Source organism: Harpia harpyja, chromosome 2 (assembly GCF_026419915.1).
Source record: "Harpia harpyja isolate bHarHar1 chromosome 2, bHarHar1 primary haplotype, whole genome shotgun sequence".
In the NCBI taxonomy this organism is placed as follows: domain Eukaryota; kingdom Metazoa; phylum Chordata; class Aves; order Accipitriformes; family Accipitridae; genus Harpia; species Harpia harpyja.
Window position 1 is genome coordinate 76,812,758 of NC_068941.1, and position 16,638 is coordinate 76,829,395.

The following is a 16,638-nucleotide window of genomic DNA, read 5'->3' on the forward strand; positions in this document are numbered from 1 at the left end:
ACACCCATAAACTCAAGTAATAAATATGGATAAAAATAACATGGCAACAAGAAGAATTTACTAAATGGTGTCATCCAAAATTCAGCATTCCAGTCTTCATTCAGACTTGAACGTTATTCACCTTCAACATGATTTTTGGAAGGTGAAGTTGTTAATGAGTCATCTCAGCTGAAACACCAAGCAAAACGACAGGTACAGGGAAAAAAAAAAAAGCACTTCATCTAGACACTTTGCCTCCACATAGTGTTTTTTCATTTTACTTCAACCTTTCTCTTATACTACTGAAGAGCCCGCTATGGACTACCCATAACCCTCTTGTGAACATGAGACATAAGTACGTTCTTAGTACAGCACAATTCCGGATATTCAAGAAGTTTAAAATAAATTTTATTACCTAGCACCTGACAATAGTAAATGCAGTGGACACAGGTACAATGTTAACTTCAGAAGTAACTGCCAATTCACCTATGTTATAGTTTAAAAACCAGTCATCATCAACCAGTGACTGTATGGGAAAGACAACGTTCATAGCTCCCGATGCCCAAGGCGCATTTCTCACAAGGTTCAGATGACCTACATTTCCTGCTTCAATTCTCAGTTCTATGTAATAAAATGTGGCTGAATGGATAAAAGCAAAAGCATCTCTACAGGATGTAAAATAATACTTTTCCCAGCCAAAAAATACAAACACAAATGATAAGAATAATTTTCTGAGTATATTGTAGACTATTCACATTTTACATACACATTCATTTGCTGCCTACAGAGACAGATCTACTTCTATAACAGTAGAGCTTTTGAGGGTTATTCTGAATCCTATCCCACTTAGGGAAATGCATAGTTTCCTTACAGTGGAACGCATTTGTAAGTGCCACTTCTGATTTTTTTGGTGGATAAAAACAAAACCATCTTTATTGTTAACCAACAGCTCCACATTCATTTTTGCAGATTCACAGTCTTCAACCATTCTTGCTTTAATAATAATATACCTATAGTCCAAACTATATAGAAAGCAATCACCAGGAAGGTCCAAGTATTTTTAACTGTTATTTTGCAGAAAGACCTCATAGTAACATAATCCTGTTGAGCACAGTTGAACAGAGATAGCTTCTTTGCTTGGTAGAGATTCCAATGTAGCATGTATTAGGCTTTTATGACACCTCACTCAGAAGGTTCATAGCAGGTGATACCCTCGGATGAACATAGTATTTGTAAGTCAGTCAGCTCTTCTGCCAAGGACAGTAATTGCCTCTGTTATTTTTTCAATGGCACCTCAGGAAAGGTGATCTGCTGAGATTCTGTATCTCCAGTCTTTCAGAAAATTCCCATTGCCCTCAGGAATCAGTACCCATGTTTTAACATCCCATCACAAATCACTGCCTTCCAGGTCCTCATGGAGCAGTTTACAGAACTAGAGTTTGGCAAGTTTTGGAATGAATTTCACCAATGTATTTATTTTCACTTCAGTTAATTGGTTGCCTGTGTCATGTATGCATCTATTAAAACACATGCAACTAAAATATGTTTCCAAGTCACTGCACACCACAAAAAAAAAAAAAATCAAATTATATCAAACTCATTTAAACTGTATATACACACTCTCAAACATATGAATACCTACTACAGACAACCATATAACACTGAATAATTATTTTTGATTGGTACTACTGCAGGCCATTGGATAGCATCCAGTACATTAATGGCCTCATTCTAGTCATAGGATATAAGCAGCCCATCCAAAAAAAAGCTAGCTCTAAATTTACAAAAAATTATCACAAGTTAATTTGCAGTAAAAAAGGGAATGTTTGAGCTGAAGAGGACAAGGCAGAGGGAAGGAAAGGAATCTCAAATGCATTTAGTCACCAAGATGAATTTGACTTTATTATGTATACAATTTTAAAAAATCTGTGTTAAAGTTATTTACAGAAGGGACAGTATCTTCAATAATCCTTGCAAGCCATTTAGAACAGGAACCACAGAGTAGTTGCATGATGGAAAAGGATTTAAAGGAACAACAGGTCTCTGACTTTATAGATTACTTTGGAGGGCAACTGAAGGACTGGTTCAAAAATGTAACTTCAGCTGGACTATTTACTGTGACTACTGGCAATTGTCACTGCCAAGTAACAACAGAAATGCAGTCTTTCGGCTGCAAAAATGCTAACCTCTCATATGAGACCCCTGTCTGATATCCTGAAATCGATAATCTCCTCAAATTGCTACAATTACTGAGGTCAAAGGTACTGGAACAGCAGAGAACAATCAAAATAACAAATTTACATAGTGGGATGGGAACAAAAAGCAGAGGCAAATATGCACAACAAATGTGTTTGCACAACACCACAGCTTGTTTGGAGAGATCTGTGTAGTGCCCAGTGAGCAGTACAGCTGCCTTACAATACAGCATTACACAGTCTTTGTGCAGAAAAGTGGTGGAAAAAATTGACTCCACTACAGGCCCCCTAGCAGAGCAAGTGAACCAGATCTCCTCCAAACCACTGTTGCCACATACCTCCTCCAGCTCAGCTGGCCCCTTCAAGACCCTACACAGATGCAGTCTGCAACATCCTTTCTGCACTACACAACACTTTAATATACTAGGAGTTACGGGAACCTTGATTTGAATCTCTTCTCGAGAAGTGATAAGCTAGATCCCAGGCCTTTAAGGTAAATAAAAAAATATTCATCGGCTTCAATGAATGATCATTCTTTATCAATATTTACCTAATTTCACTTGTAGCACTGTTTTGTGGATTAATCATTAAAATCACCCTACTACCCCTGTTAAAAGACAAACTGCTACAAACAGCACTCCTGTGACACAAATAAAATAAAAAAGACATTAGCCCAAAAAGGCAAAGTTCAAATGCAACTAAAATAATAAAACAAAGCCCCCACTCCACAACCTTTCCAAACTCAGCTCTGTCACAGAGTTAGAGCCCTTTAGGGTGCTGAGTTAACTGCAACCCCAGAGGGGCAGCTCTGGGCAGAACCCTGCCTCTGAGCTCTGTGCCAATTCCTTCCTTTTGAGCCCACACAAGGAGACCTGACAAAGACGCCTGCTGTCTAGTGCAACGTACGTCCAGCCTCCTACCCGTCTGACTGTACCCTGGGTGTGATGCAGGGAGATCCCTGGGCCTTCCCTGAGGAGCAGCACTCCTTTTAAAGCATAGTATTTAAGGGCAAAAACAGGAGCAGGAAGAAAGGGCAAGTTGTAGCATTTCCCAATTAGGACTAGAGAAACGGCAAATACAGAGACAGATTCTAATGTCTTCATTCACTGACACCCCACAGATTAATCATCCTGTCAAATTTAGGCTTTTAGATTATATCGGACCACTTTTGTTTAGTTATTTACCTGATTTTTGCAGGAAGGTTTCTTTGGATTCTTTTTTTTCTAAAACCATCATTATTTTTATTTTTATTTTTATTTATTTTTATTTTTATTTTTATTTTTATTTTTATTTTTATTGTAAAGGGAATAGCTAAAACCTGAAACTGGGAAAATGAAAAATTCAGGGATGACAGCTGTGTAGAAAATGTGCAAGACAATGGGCAGGCTTGGGGTGAGATGTTCAGATTCCCAATTTGATGACTCAAGAGAGAGCTGGAACCTCTAAAACTAGGGTAGTCTAACACTTTACTGAATGTTGAATATTTACTTTATTATTTTGTAAATCAATAGGATAGACCTGAGAGGTCAAGTGGGTGTAAGGAAGAGAAAAGGCATATCTGGATGTGACCTAGTTACCAGCTGAGCAGTGAGGCAAACAGAGGTGGCATGATTCGATTCCACTACCTCTGATCTCAATAATTATTGTGTGCAATTAATCACCTTTACTAAACCTGCAAGCTCCCTCATATTGTGCCAGCCAGCCCACATTCCCACCTTACTGCTCCATTGCAGAAGAATTACACAGCTATGTGCAGAGCAGCAGGAGCATATCAGTCAGCACAATCAAGTTATAACGCTGAGCAGGTTAATGACAAAACTTCCTCAACTACCGAGGGGAAGCTCAACTTCAACAAATCTTCTCATTAAAATCAGGACTTTTAGCCAAAATGAAGATGTCGTCTTATTCCAGTAATATAGGAAGACTGATAAAAGAATATGCTGTATTTTTTCGAAAGATGCCAATATGCTCCACTTTTAAAGCCAAGTTCCTTGGTTCCTGAGATCAAAATAAATATATACACTACAGAGCTGGCAGTCCTGTTGCTTAAATTTTGAAGTCATAGAATCCCCCAAAATTCCTACCTGCGCTTAGGAATTTAGGACCTCAAATTTATGTTTGATTGCTTTATCAAGGACTCCTGCTCAACTTCAATGTTCTTGAAGTAAGACACCCCACATTCAAATCTAATTTCAAATCTAACTGGATAATAATAATAAAGATTATTTTATGGGCAACACATGGTGTAAGGCTTGATGGATTTTGGTTCCATCTATGGTTCTGTCAAAGATTCCTTGTACGACCTTGAAGAAATCACTTAACCTCTCAGTAAAACAGGTATTACACTTGCCTACCTCAGAAATGTATTCTGAGGACAATATTAAAATGTGAGAGACTGAATAGTGGTTATGAGAAATGAGGCTTATGAGAACCTAGCAAGAGTTTACAATTGTTAGTTGGCAGGAATCATCAAATTTAGTGTCCCACAAAACTGCAATTCCCTCACAAGATCTGTTAACTTTCCTGATAATCAGCCAGCTAACATTGGCATCTCAAGTATTGGTATTTCAGTGAATGTTCATTGGAGTTAACACAGCTTAAGTCACTCTGGTGACTGGCTGATGCAACTGAATCACCTGGGATAAAATATTTAAACTGGATATTTCAGCCAGACAATAGCTTCTTCCCTCTCTCAACTGTCTAAATTCCGAAAGGGAGCAGTGCAGCAGCCAGTCAAATGCACAGCTAGATAGTAACACAGCAAGAGCCTGGAAACAAACTTTCATTTCTTTCTCAGCTTAAACAGGACAGAGACAAGCATGACAAAGCACAAGAAAAGCACAGAGGAGAAACTTTGTGAACTAAAGACTTTCTTTGTGTAACCCTCCTCCAATATCCACAAACTCAAAATGTTTCACCATCGTGAGAAGACTACCAATAAAACACCCTTCTGGTAACTGCCAGGAAATTTGATTCAAACCATGCCAGGCTTGTTGGAAGGGTTGTTGGCAAGTTGGCCACCAGAAGTATGAATGTGCTTTCTGAAGATGCTTAGCGTTGAATGTGGTAGCCATGAAGACTTGCAGAAAATACTTTTATCCAGACACATGTATCAAAATCATAACTTTAAGGATAGCATCCCTCAGAATGTTAAAAAACACAAACACATTCAGTCATAATTCAGCTTAAAAAGAGAGAAACATGCTATTAGATATAAATACAAAACTCCAGAATAACTCTGTGACAAGCCACTATAGACTATGAGACTGATTGCTGCCCAATTAGTGTGATTAGACTGTCCCAAAGTATTTTGTAATTCAGAAATTAATCAATGCACACAAATATATATATATATATATATATATATGGAAATAAAGCTTCCTAAATTTGAAAGAATGGTTAGACACAGAACAGAGATTACTTGTACACGCAGCTTTGCGCTTTCTAGTAAGCAAGTTGTGCATCCAACTTATGGGGGTATCCAACTTATGGGGGGCACAGCATTGCTAGCAGTGTATCTCAAACCACTGACCACTCTCATAGGCAGGCTGTTTTGGTCATTTAGGGGAAATGTGATTTATTGTTCACTCTGAGGAAAACATCCTTATCCTTTTTACCTATATAACATTTTTCTTGCATTGGGAAATCAAGTTTTCATTTCAGTATACTGTTTCAGAGAGCAGACTGTGAAGACGGCACAGTGGTTTATGTGAAGTTGAGGCCAAGATGTGTCACCTAAAGCTTAAAGGAGTCCCTGTGGTTGAATGAAAGATATTTACGTTTCATTCCTCATGAACACAGCCTCCTTCTTTCCATGGTGCCTGTAAAGGAGGCCGTTCCCTGCAAGGTCTAAATGGTTCTGTAAATCATCTTTGACCATGAACAAAATCTTTATTCAAGTTGCATTATCATGTATATAGGATACAGTAGCAATCCTAACTCTGCGTCCAGTTGTGTAAAAATATATACATATTCATATAATTTCTGCTATGAATTGATCTTAGTATTCAGTTCTGTCCCTCTCCCCACCTCATCCCCTAAAAGATGTGGCAGAGGGAAGCCTCAAAAGTTAGGGTGCTGGCAGTGACTTTACAGGCATGCTTAGTCTTAATGAAGACTCAGTGGAAAACATGGAAATAATAGGCATTGCCAAAAGAACTATTCTTTCCACATCACACATTATCTCCCTAAACTTCAGGTGAATCTCTGAATAAGATTTTGCTTTAAGGTTAAGGTTAGCACAGCTATGGCAGTAACACTGCAATTTTTCACCTCTTAAATAGCAAAGCTATACTAGCAAAACTTTAATTAGCCAATTCCAAAACAGGAAGGGGAAAAAAACATAAAAAAAAAGAGGTGGTGGGGGTGGTGGAAGGCGTACGCCCTGGGGAATGGACTACCAGAATGGAGCCTGCTTAAGAAGGCTCTAATAAAAGAAGAGATCTAATCTTCTCAGTGATGTAGCTCACTTCTTATCACTAGCCTAAATAAGAGTCCTATCTGCTGTTTGTCTGCTCTTTCCTCACAACCACCAGTTCCCAAACACAGAAGAAAGGAAAGGAAGAGAAGTGCCTATCAGAAGAGGAAGAGAAAAAAATAAAGGTGAGATGAAAGCTGAGAGTTACACACAAATCAAGACTTAGTTGTTACCTGCATACCCTGCTCTTGTACAGGAATGGGAAAATGCTGAACTGCTGCCTGTTTCAGTGAACAACGTGAAAACTGGGAGCTCTTAAGTGTGACCGTATTCTTCCCCCTCCCAGGGAATATCAATTCAAATGGCTATGCTACAAACACATACTATTTATTATTTTTTTAGCAGTAGAAATCTGGAAACATCAAATCATAAAGATCTTCACTAACACATCCCAAATGTAAGGGATTAAGGATAGGAAGTTACTAGATGTTTCCTTTGAGATAATGCAGGTCTTCACTAGTAAATAGCTAGGTAATGGGTTTCCTCTCACTGTCTCGACTAGAGGGTCCACTTTTAAATCTTAGATTGATCATTTCAAGTTAATTGAAATGCCCTTCTATTACGAAATTTCTCTGTTTTCTTGGGTTGTAATAACATCCAGCACACCTGGAAAGTGCTCTCCACCAGCAACATAACTCCTTTTCCCTGCTCCCCCTCTTTCATTGACTTCTATTAACTTTAAAAAATCATTCATATATAGATTACTAAATGTAAGGCAGGGGAAATAGAAAATTATGCTTGTGCAGGAAACTGTTACAGCTGCACTCTTGCAAGCAGTTTAACACAAGTTCTTTTACTTGAGAAAGATGGGAAGTCAGCTTTCCACAGTTTCCTGAAAAGCACAGAAATACTAAACCGCCACTGTTGAATAGACAGAATAAAGTCTAACTGATCCCAAAGGCAAAACAATACCAGGTTAAGGTTCAGAAGCATACTAAAGTACTATAATTCTTTTGCATCCCTTTCCACCTCTTGCCTGAAACAACCAGAAGGCAATAAAGTCTTTCCTCAATACAGAAATGCAAGCTCCTCAATGAAGCAATAGAAATGTCTCTGCTACAGAGTGGACACTTGTCATTTACATCTCAGTATATTCCCTCACCTGGTTCCCCTTTGCTTTTCTTAATTTTAAACTAGATTTCACATAAGTCAACCAGAATTTATTTACCTCCCCCAAACTTTTACTTTGGTTTTAACAGCAAGAAGTAGTGCACAGGCTAGCAGGGTTGTGGCAAAGATGCTTATCAAGCCTGGAAAGCACTGTGCTCAGGGGTTGCCAACTAATCATATTTAATTTTTTCTCCTATTCAAACAATTTAATTAATTCTGATCCCCTCCACCCTTCAACATTTTCCATCTTGGTCATCCTCAGGACTAAATACAGATTTGCATCCCTGATGGTCCTGACTTCAGAGCACACCTACAAAACCCATCATTCTGTCTACATAGGAATCCCTCTCAGACATACTAGTCTGTCACACTCTAACAAACTTGAATTGTCAGCTTCTCTTACCCCCCTTTCCTAAAGTGTAAATAGAGAGAATTCTTCCTGGATCATGAACCAGTACTGTCCCCAGGGCAGGGCACTGTAAAGATAAACGTGATACATTTTCAATAGCAAGTAAAACTTCTGGTTTTGATAATATGGTGTTTTTCCCAGAAAATAAATGCTTAATACATCTGTTTGTTAGTTTGGATACAATCTCTAAACAGTGGCTCAGCATCTAAAAATAATTCAGGTAAAGAGGATCACAGAGATTCAATCAGTGAAATAAATTTCAGACTTCATAGCTGACAAAATGTATTTCTTCAAGATCAAAATACTTACAGAAAGTGAATAAAACAGAACTTAGGAGAATACCTGAAAATGACACCATCTAGTACCCTGTGCTAACACTGTATCTTCAAATTAACATCTCTCATGAGCAAGCAATTTTTCAACACAAATCAGAACTCTGTTGGTCGATTCTGCAGTCATGAAGTGTATTTATGCAACTCAGCTCCACCCAGACCCAAGAGAGCGTATTCACTGGAAAGGGTTTTTTTTCTTCATTGTGGTGGGTTGTAATTGCTAACTAGCATTGCTGGGCTGATGCTCTGTTTTATTCAATTCAGTTTCTATACTTACACATATGGTCCTATGAGACACTCTTTCTTCCCCACATTTTGCCTTCCTCATTTCTGTTTCCTGCTATTACCAACACACACAAGAGCTACTAATTTATTTTTTAATAGGAAATGTTAGTAAATGTGATTCTACTAAATATGTTCACATCTGAAGTAACTTTTCAAACAAACTTGAGATAGACTTTCTACTTTGTGCTAAAGTTTAGCTCTTGACACAAACACAGAACACAGCCTCACTAAATAAAAAGTGAACTCAGCCGGGAGATGGAAGTGTTTTGGTACGTAACATTTTTCAGGCACACTGACTCCAAATTTCATGTAAAATATAGGATGTGCAAAAAGATCACACAAGTCAGAAAAGGAGTAGAAAGGTCTCAATGAATTAAACAAAAGTCTGATGGAAAGAAGTTTCCTCAAAATAATACATTACACCACCCTAGAGTACTTGATTGTAGAACTGCAGTATTGAGCTAGTGAAATTGATTGTTATTGTCCAAGCTGATTATAACATGGAAACACATAAAGGCACATTTTAAAATATGGTTTTGCTTAAGAATAGTTGTAATACAAAGATCCTCATAATATACTTAACATAAATCATAAATATGTATAAATATAGTATGTGTGTAAGTGCACAGAATGGGTTTCCTTCAGAATGGGTAAGTTTCAGGTATTGAGATAATTAGTGTCCTTCAAAACTATTCTCCTGAAAATCAGCGTTTATACAATGCTATGCACAAAACATGCCTTTCCCCCCCCCGCCCCGACATATATTGCCCTAATCAAATCACATTATCAAAACTATTTAATAACACATCGTTCAGTGCTATTGAAGTTACAAATTAATTGAATGGAAGAGCTGAGAAAAACAAACAAAAAGCTAGAAAGACAACCATAACCACGAGAGAGCCTATTTATCAAGAAAAAGCACCAGGTATTACAAGGACAGTAAATCCTAAAGAATTGTCAAAACTGCCAACTTCATGGTCTCTCACTACTATTTATTGAATGCATACCGTGTAGGCTATAGGTTTCTCACGGTTCATACCTTCTTTTTCCATTCATGCTCATTTATGAATATACAAGGAGCTTCATAATAGACTGAAGATCTGTTATGCTTAATATTGGACAGCAAGTCATATACATGAGACATCTTTTCAAGGTGTCAGAAAAGTTTACTTAGTTTTCTTTTTAACATCGCTTGCAAACATTCAACACATAGAGGAGTACTTTTAGATGACTAAGTGAAACATTACCTATCTTATCTCAACACGACCATTACCAGCCACAGACTTATCTAACGGTAAAATGCATGTGGGAATTCTGCCAGCAGCTGTACAGCTGTCAGCTACCCAAATGTACTACCTTGTTATATTTGCAAGTAAGAGAAACTATTCAGACACAAGCATGTTATAGTACTTCTTTTCTGTGTTTGAAGAGTAACGGATCTGTAATCACATAGCAGGGAACATAAGTAATATTTGTACAGAGGATTAGTCAGCACAGATGGATTGTTCAAAGGATGTTAAGAAACAAATGGAAATACAAGAGTAATACCAAAGTTTATCTAAATGTTATTTCCATCAATTTAAAGAGAGGAGAAAAATATCAATTTTAGCAGATTTCACGATCAGTCAGCAAAACAAAGAGCGAGCCATTCTAAAAAATGTGCCTGGCTCTATACCCAATACATAGCAGAAATCCTAATTTTTCACAGAAGCATCCAATCTTTAAAGCAAAGTGCCCGCATATAGCTGCACAATGTAACAGCACCGCTCCTGCATGAATGTCTGTGTTTACACAGCCATTCTGAGGAGACAGTTTGGAGACATCAGAAACGGTCTAGCCAAATAAGGCATTGATATGCAAGAAATATGACTAATCAGCTAAGACAAATAGGGACCACATTGGGAGGATTTTTTTCCTGTAGCATTGGGAAATGTGCATAAGCAATCCAGAGGATGAAATCCCTCTGCTCAAATTTTCATAAGCTAGTTCCAAATAATAGGAAGCCTTCTTATAGATAATTCGCACATGACAAAATCACTTTCCAAAATACATTAGTTGTTGAAAACTCTCTCATGTTTTGAGTGTTTCATTTTCATTATGCAGAGTCAGCTAAATAAAATATTAAGTCTAAATCAATTTGTTAATCTATGTTCAACTGTTTGGATGTACAGGAACAGGACAGACTAAAGGACAATGGGGTAGGGGGGAATCTTTAAATAGCATTCCTTTGAGATTTAAAAATCAAAATGCATTCACCTTAGCAGAAAGCCAAGTTATAAGATTCAACAGCTGGTTTTAGAGTTCAGCATTTTAATGTTTATCAAAATCAGTATCATCTACTTTCTGTTATTATTAAGTAGATATGAAGATGATTTTTTTAGATACATCTGTGACTGAAGCTCCTTATGCATTTACCGTAAAGAGTTAAACCCAGTCAGAAGTAAATGTTGAACTGCCCTCCCAATTACAGAAGTGAGAACTTAGGGTCACATTAGTTGATCTGTTGCCCCCAAAACAATTTTAGTTACCATAATTATTCTCTATAATGAACACCAAATTATTTCAGACATATTTTTTCACTCTTTGTATGTGGCTTTATGACTACACTTCAATGAAATTTTCTGAAGCATTAGAATCAAAGATACTAATGAACTGTTAGCTGTATTTGCGTGTCATAGAAGACGAGCAAATACTACTGAGACAGGCCCTAAGGTATGTTCTGCACCCTACATTTTTTACTTTACTCTTTCCTCCTTCATGAATTTTTCAGTAATGATTATGCACTCTACAGCTGTCATTTCCCATAGCACTTGCCTTACTTAGGGCCATACTTTACCCCTCCATTCAGAAATGAAAAGTAAGTGTTCACTATGCACGATACCAAATATAACAGCAAGGTTCGTGAGCAGCAAAGAGGCAATAATTTCAATACGTGAACTGCAAAATATCCACCGGGAAAGGGTATTTCCTGGGTTACTGCTGCTATCCTTTTCTTTCTGCATTACAGTTTTCTGACAAACCTTGATTATATTTGCAACATCTTTCTAAATAAAAATATCATTTCTAGGGGCTAATGGCATTTTTCTGCAGTAAGGACAGTTACACAGAGTGGGAGTTGCCCAGTTCTCCTAGTATTTCTGATCTTAGTAACTGCATCATCACTGCAGTTCCACTGCAGGATTACCACAAGATGAAAAAGCCAGGAATTACACACTGTGTTAAACTGTCATCAGCCTTACCATACTTCTCCAATAGGAGGAGACTGCTACTCTTCCCCATATAGTAGAAGGTCCTTGAAGCAATCAAAATACTGTGGCGGTCTTTTATGCATAGCATATCTAGCTGCCTTCTGCATACCCAGACTTGTGCATATTATAAACACATAAAAGTCACCAGAAGGCTGGGAAAGTCTGTCAAAGAAGCTTAGCATCCAACTGAGACCAAAGCAATTAAAGCCCTTCTTCTTTATTAATGGTGACAGATACAGCTGCATTAAGACAGTGGTCAAGTTAGCAAGCATATGATAAACACAAGACACTGAGCAACATTCTGTACTGCACATTTTAGATGCCACGGGGGCGGGGGGGAAATGCCTTATGAAATTAATAAAGAAAAATCATGAGTAAGAAAATGTTTATATCATCAAGAAATTTATTCACTGAACACAGAAATTCTCTATGTAAATAGAACCGTATTCAAGCAAAGACAAAAACTTAGTACATATTTGGTTTATTTTACTGCCTGCAAAATCTGGTTGGGTTTAAAGTCCATCTCAGTACAAAAAAAAAATTTCAAACTTGAAGCTCCAAATTATATTGTCTCTAATAAATTGATAACATCATATCTGTATTGTAGATTTATTCTCTTCCTACCCAATCAACATGCTGGCAACGCACAGTACCTTTCTTTTGTCCAGGTTTCTGAGGCAGTTGTGTTTGATTTTAACTTAAAGAGGTGAATGCTGAGCAGCACCAGCAGCTAAGTCACTAGGTATGTTTGTACTGGGACTTTCCACACCACAATTCCTAGTCTTGTTGGCACGTTCTCTTTTTCATCAGCAAGGAGGGATTTCTGAGCAGTATTAGTGACATCATCTGTTATAAAAAAAAAAAAAAGAGATTTAGTCCAAATCAGATTTGATTAACAGCTTTGATGGTAGCAATGAAATGAAAAAAATATTTACACAGTGTAACAAAATACAGCAGAATAAGATATCATGCAAAATTACAAGTGTGGCATCTTTTTTCTGTTAAGAACAAATATGCAGAGGCTAATTCATGGTCTTCTTTGCTAGATGATCCTCAATGAAAGCAGGATGAAAGGTGCTAAACTACTTCACAATTAGACCAGGTCAATCCAGACTGTTAACTCAGAGTAGCTAACACTTATATTTCATTTCAACACGAGTTACTTGGGTTTGGGCTACAGGCTTAAATTGTCATGGTGGCCACCTATAAATTGTCACATACAGACTGGCCATTGCCATGGATCTTTCTAAATACCAAAAATATACCAACATAAGGAAGTTATCATGTGTCCTGTTGAAAAGAGGACAAGACTGAATTTCAGAAAACCTGAATTGTGTTTTTCTGTGTATAACTCTCCTGTACAGCGAAGGTAATGATGACAATTTCCTCTCTGAAAAAAAACAGTCAAAAGAGGTGCACAAAGCCTTCATATTGTTTCACTTGACATTTCTTGATAATATTTCAACATATTTTGATCACAAAAGGAAACAACAGAAGCATTCAAATTTTTGTTGATATGTACTACATGTTAGTTTGGATTGATATTTCTCATGCACAGAAAAATCTATTTGCAGAAATAAAATTATCTTTATGGAGATATCTTTATGGAAGATAGCACTCAAAGCTTAATGACTAGAAGAAAGTCAAGTTCCTTAATGAGTATCATCTACCTCAGCTTTCCTAGAGTCTCTAAACACCTATGACAGCACCTTTATTTATGCTGTGGAGTACAGAAAAGAGAGTAAAGTCTCCTCAGTAATAAATCTTCTCATAGTATGCCCTTTGTGTTAAAGTGTAAGTCAGTCAGTGATTGAGTAAAAGTTATTCAAACAAGGCAAACAAATTTCAGCAATATGTCAAGTGCAGACATGGCCATACTGGGGACTCCAAAGCAGAGAGCTGGCAGACACGCCACAGAATCAATCACACTCCCTGTCTTTTGGGCAAGAGAACTAGAAACCAGACAGGATACCCCATCTAAAGAGCACTGAAACTTGATGGATATGTCTATTACCATGTACACGGTTCAGGTCTTCACAAAAAGCTGTACTTCACATAAAATACATCAGGCTTGCATCCAATGGTACCAGTCCCAAAAACATAAGTCCTAAATGATTTCCTTTGCTGGGAAATATTGCACTCATTTCTAGTGGTTTGTTTAAGGTTCCCGAGTCAATTCTGTTAGTGGCTTAAAAACTAAAACCTCAGGGAATACCTTACCAGCTTATTTGTTCAATAAAGACAGCCATCTAGGCAGTATTTAATGGAGAAGGAGAAAAAAAAAAATCTGCATACTCATTTCCTTAGGGCCAAATTCACTGCTGTGAGAGAATACTTTTGAAGAGGATGAAAGTACAGCTAGGGCCAGATCATGGCAGGAGATCAACGTGCTGAAACAGCTTAGTCAGCATCTTTAAGTAGCACAGAAGGTTGGAAAAGAGGACTTCAGTTTACTTATACAGTAACAAACCTCCTCAGGGAGAGAGGGAGGCCAACAGCCTCTATTTTTTATGACGTCAGATACCCTATCTTCATCATCCTTTTTGAGTTGCCCTGTTCATAAATATTCCAGTATTGTTATTCCATGTAAACCACCATTTTGTTGCTTTCTTCTGGCCTTCCAGAAGCAATCTGAATACATTTGAAGAAAAGGGAAGGAGAAGGCCTTCCCATGTTAACAAGTAAACATAGAAACATCTAAGAGAAAGCAAGAATTTACTTGTCAAAGACAAGTAAAGACAGCAATCAGGCCAGTAAGATGACAACAAAACAGAACAATACCCACAAAACTCAAAAGAAAAAAGAAAAAAACCCCACAACTTCAAATTCATAAGTTATCCAGGTAAGTTGTCTACATTTAAAAATGTACTTAAGTTTTAGCAGATCTATTCATTCCACAATACCAATTCTTCTCAAGGAGAAGTTCTTAGATTCCAGAAAACTCATCATTAAGATTAACAGTTGTATTTAAATTCTCTAGTAAATTTAGAAATAAAAAGTATCTTAATAATATTTTTGGCCAGGTGGCCTCCCTATATAAAGAGAACAGTGGTTACAAAAGCTCTGAGAGAAGGATGAAACATAGATCTAGAACCTGCAATTTCAAGTTGCAGTAATAATAGCATATATAGTAAAAATAGTATAGTAATGTGACCATATCTACTTTTTAAAGTGGATGTTTCAGTGGCATACCATACCAGTGAGACTAAAAGAGAAGAGTAATTGGCAGTAAGTCTTGCAGAAACTATGGCAAATTTGAAACATTTAATTATGCCAGTCATTAGAAGTTGTTAGGAGTGCTATTCACAACGAATTACCAGCCACCACTGGAAACCTACAACCCAATAATCCTTCAGTAATCTTCTTATAGCTTCTTAAAAGATATGGTAATACAAAAATAACTTAAAATAATTGGATACTTAATTTCTCATTTCCAGTAACTGTGAAGCTAAATCTACTTCTAATTGCAGGGGGGGAAGGATAAAAAGGGGAAGCTGTTGCTGTGGAAATGTATCTGTTAATGTACAAACAAACAAAGCATAAACCACACTTGTTCAAATTCATTTAGAACTTAAAATATACCATGCACACCGAAAACTCCTCAAAGAACCAAAACTATTAGAGAAATAATTTAACAGATGAGTTGATGTTTAATAAATTACTGATTTTGCTCAATGTAATAAAGTCACCAACATACTCATACCCTGTAGTTATGGCAGTACATGCTAAACAAAGTTGATTCAGTTATGTTCTTTATTATATAATGGCTCTCTAGATAAAAGTTCAGTGTTATAAAAATGAAGGTTTTATTTCTGTTTACATGACAATGACTTACAACACTTGTTAACACTTCCCAAATAGTTAGGAAAGGCCAGAAAGTATCCAAGTTTGTTTGTTTGGGTTTTTTAATTACAAACTTAAATACATAGAATCTTTGGTGAAAATTCTGTTTCTCACACATTATTCCATGATGTCAGGCAGCATTGTATCTTGACAGCAACATAAATTTAAAGGTAAGAGAGTAAACACTGATGCCAACCTCCACCCTTTCCTTTAGATTCCCAGAATAGACAAAGCACTCAGATTCTTAGAGATTTTAGCCAGATCTGTTCATATGGGACATCTTAGTCCATTTTAACTCTTAAACAGATTTGCATTACTTGTAGAAGGTTTAAAAAAAAATTACTAAGGTGGACAGATATTTTAGATTTCTTCTTGGAAGGTAGAACAGCTGAGGACAATTCCTCTGACAACTGGGGTAATGTCATGTACAGTCCATACATGCAGGGTCTGTGGAGTACAGGGCCGGGGGTAAGAATCTCAAAATAACTCCTTTTGCCACAGGAGAGAGGTACTAACCCTTCCTCCTGTCCTCCACACCTCAAACAGCAACAGGCAGGGTCCAACCCTAATATTCAGAGCAGACAAATAAGATAAACAATCACATCCTTAGCATGGGGTAACAGCAAAGTAGCTTCCCTGAATATTTCAGAAGCCCTCCCTATATCCTTGTACAGCTGATCTATATTTTGAAGACTTTTTGGAAACAAGTTTTTTTGGTGTTAAAATGACTATGCATAAAACATGGAAGATGGTGACAAAA

General features: G+C 37.1%; 1 protein-coding gene across 4 annotated transcripts in view; it reads right to left on the reverse strand.

The window, feature by feature from the left end:
* Nucleotides 1-16,638, reverse strand: part of JAKMIP1 (janus kinase and microtubule interacting protein 1) — a 253,174-nt gene that overhangs the window by 181,694 nt on the left and 54,842 nt on the right. For all 4 annotated transcript variants that reach the window (XM_052780516.1, XM_052780517.1, XM_052780515.1 and 1 more), the window contains exon 2: nt 12,689-12,881. The gene's annotated coding sequence lies outside the window, so the exon portion shown is untranslated. The remainder of the gene's footprint in view (nt 1-12,688; nt 12,882-16,638) is intronic.